Source organism: Arachis ipaensis, chromosome B06 (genome assembly GCF_000816755.2).
Source record: "Arachis ipaensis cultivar K30076 chromosome B06, Araip1.1, whole genome shotgun sequence".
In the NCBI taxonomy this organism is placed as follows: Eukaryota; Viridiplantae; Streptophyta; class Magnoliopsida; order Fabales; family Fabaceae; genus Arachis; species Arachis ipaensis.
Genome location: NC_029790.2, coordinates 122,749,287 through 122,752,345, shown reverse-complemented (window position 1 = coordinate 122,752,345; position 3,059 = coordinate 122,749,287). Strand labels below are relative to the sequence as shown.

General features: G+C 30.3%; 1 pseudogene; it reads left to right on the top strand.

Annotated features, from left to right (window-relative positions):
* LOC107647462 overlaps positions 1 to 3,059 on the top strand; it is a 6,325-nt pseudogene that overhangs the window by 1,331 nt on the left and 1,935 nt on the right.

Here is a 3,059-nt window from a genome sequence, read left to right as displayed (position 1 = left end):
CCCAAAAATAAAACAATAAATAATTAAATAAACATGAAATAATTGAATGAAGGTTTTATTTAATTTTGGCATATACAAAATTTTTTTGAGGTAGGCGCGGGACCCGAGCGGAGATTTTCGTCGCTAATTTTTCAAATTCATAAATTTATTGAATTGTCCTTAATAGTTTATTTCTCATATATGTTTTTTAGTCATTTCACACACACACACATATATATATATACCCAAAACTCTTAATCCTCGCCATTCTCCCCTCTCACTGCATCGTCACACTTCACTATGTCATCACCCTCATCGCGTCGTGCTCTCTATTTGTGGCATTCCTTTCTGTAACACTGCCGTCGTGTCCATTCTCCTCTCTGTTGTCGCGTCTCCCACCTCGTCCACTGCTCTGTCCTCTAGCTCACCGTTGTGTTTTCCTACTGTATCATTTCGAAAGAAGTCACCATCTTGTCATTTAGATTTTTTTTTTTATAAAATCTTGTTATTTTTGTATAGGATGGATACTTGCAACTCTATTCATATGAAAACTAATAATTAATTAGAATTATCAGATAGATAAAAAATGGGGTCTCCGCGAAAAATAAAATTCTGTGAAAAATGAGAATGTAGAACAATATTTCTCCACGATAGAAAACGAAGACGGGACGAAAAACAAATCTAGGGGCGGAGATGGGAGCAGAGAGACATCCCGCGCCCCCATCCCGCCTGTTGACATCCCTAAACATGTTCCCTTACTTTAATAAGTTTAATTAAAAACTTACTTTCAATTTATCAAGAAGATTCAATATTTTCTGTTTAATGTTTGTGCTAGTTAATTGCTAGTCAAAATGGGTAAAATCTAATGGCCCAAAAAATTTTGTGATTGAATAAATCAAAATTTGTAGGATTATACTGGAAATTACACAACTGCGGAAAACTTATATGCGGTGATTAGCGGTAACCGAAGTGCAATTACAGGGGGCAGTGGTAAGGTGGTGGATAGTGGTCCGAACGACACCATTTTTATTTTCTATGCTGACCATGGTGGACCAGGAATTGTCAGTAAGTAATTACCTTTTAAGCAACTTATTATTTCGAATGGAAAAGAGTTTCGTTTGTACAACTTCACAAATTCAAAATCACAAAACTGCGTGAGATGCGTTTTTGTGCTTTTTTTTATCTTAGAAACATTGTTACATTCTTCTGATGAGAAAATTATACATAGTATTATACAGTGATTGATAGATAAAACTATTTAATTGGTGAGTAAATACAATAATTTGGTCAGGTATGCCAGTTGGGGACGATGTTGTAGGCTGTAGCCTATGATTTTATAGATGTTTTGAAAAGGAAACATGCCGCTAATGCCTACAAAAAGATGGTCAGTTTTTCTTGAACGCTGACTTAAATTTTACTTGTTGTAAGGTGTTGAATTTATTTGACTAGTTGATTTAAATGGAAAAAAAGGTAATATACTTGGAAGCATGCGAATCTGGGAGCATGTTCGAAGGGATTCTTCCAGAAAACATAAACATATACGTAACCACCGCTTCCAATGCAAATGAGAGCAGCTGGGGTTGTTACTGCCCTGAAGATCCCACCTATCCTCCTCCTCCTGAGTTTCAAACTTGCTTGGGAGATTCTTATAGCGTTTTATGGATGGAAGACAGGTCTGTATAATAACTAAATGAAAAAGTATATGTAACCAATTTTAAATTAGCCAATAATGGAACAAGTTAATTAATTATAAATATAGTGATTAATTTTATTTATTTATAATTTAAAATATTGGTTATTAAATGTTTCACCACATTCAAATTAAGAAGAGATACGTTCAGTATTATTGCAACATAAATCACGGAAACTGATTCAATTAGTTTCCGTCTCTTCACCTTCATTTTCTCTCCAAATGCCTAACACATGATAAATTAGAAAATAGATTCAGAATCATCCAATATTTCAATTTATAAAAAAAAGAAACATCCTAATACCTAGCATGAGCACCATCCATATAGAGATTTTAGATTCACCAAGAGACATTTAACTGATTTTTGGCTGAAACCATCTTGATTCCGTAGCATTATTGTAACTAAATCACTTATTTTTCAAAGGAGTAATGCTAGAAGACACTTTTTTTATTTATTTCAAGATCTGTCAATTACTTTAAAATTAATTATTTGAGATTTATCTTAAATGTTGGAAATAAAATAATACTTAAATTTTTTTTTTTTACTATAAACACTCTATTTTAGCATTTGATATTATCTCCGAGCGAGGCATCTGATCTGTTTGCTTTAAAATTAGTTCATAATCGTATAATTAATTAGATTGTTTGAGTAGTTTTCTTATATGATATGAATTGTTCCGTAGGAGTAATTTCAACCTCTAATAGGACTACATATGATTTTGATGTACTATCATTTTATACTATCGTGTAATCACATCCGTTCTTTTAAATGATTGTGAAAGATAGTTATTTTTACTTATGTGGTATTATGTAATTGAGTACACGTTACACTGTGAGTGCATCAAAATTAACTTCATTTTTTTCCATAAAAAATTACAATAATTCTAGTTATTGACTTTTATAATATTTCACAATTCATTTTACCTTAAAACTAAAAACAATATTTAAATAATATTTTGTGTTTGTTTTTAGCAAAACACAGTTAAAAATGAAAATTTTTATTTAATATAACAATTTAATTATAAATTTTTTAAAATATAAAAATTATTTAATATTTAATAAAATTATAAAAATTAACCGAATAATTAAATGTATTCTGATCCAATAAACTTTTGTACTCAAGTTTTTCAATTTTTCTTATCTACAGATGATTTTATCCACCATTATTCTTCAAGTGCTTATGATAACTGATAAGTTAATTAATTTCAAAATTTTATTTGTACTTAACAAATAATAATAACTTTTGGGAAAGTAATATGTTGTACAAAAAGGTTTTAAAATGTTTTAACCTTTAGATTCAAATGAAATACGTCTACATGTTCAGGTGGTTAGAAATAAATTCTTCATACAAAAGGGACAAAAATCAGAGAGGTTGCTAGTTGCTTTGAGT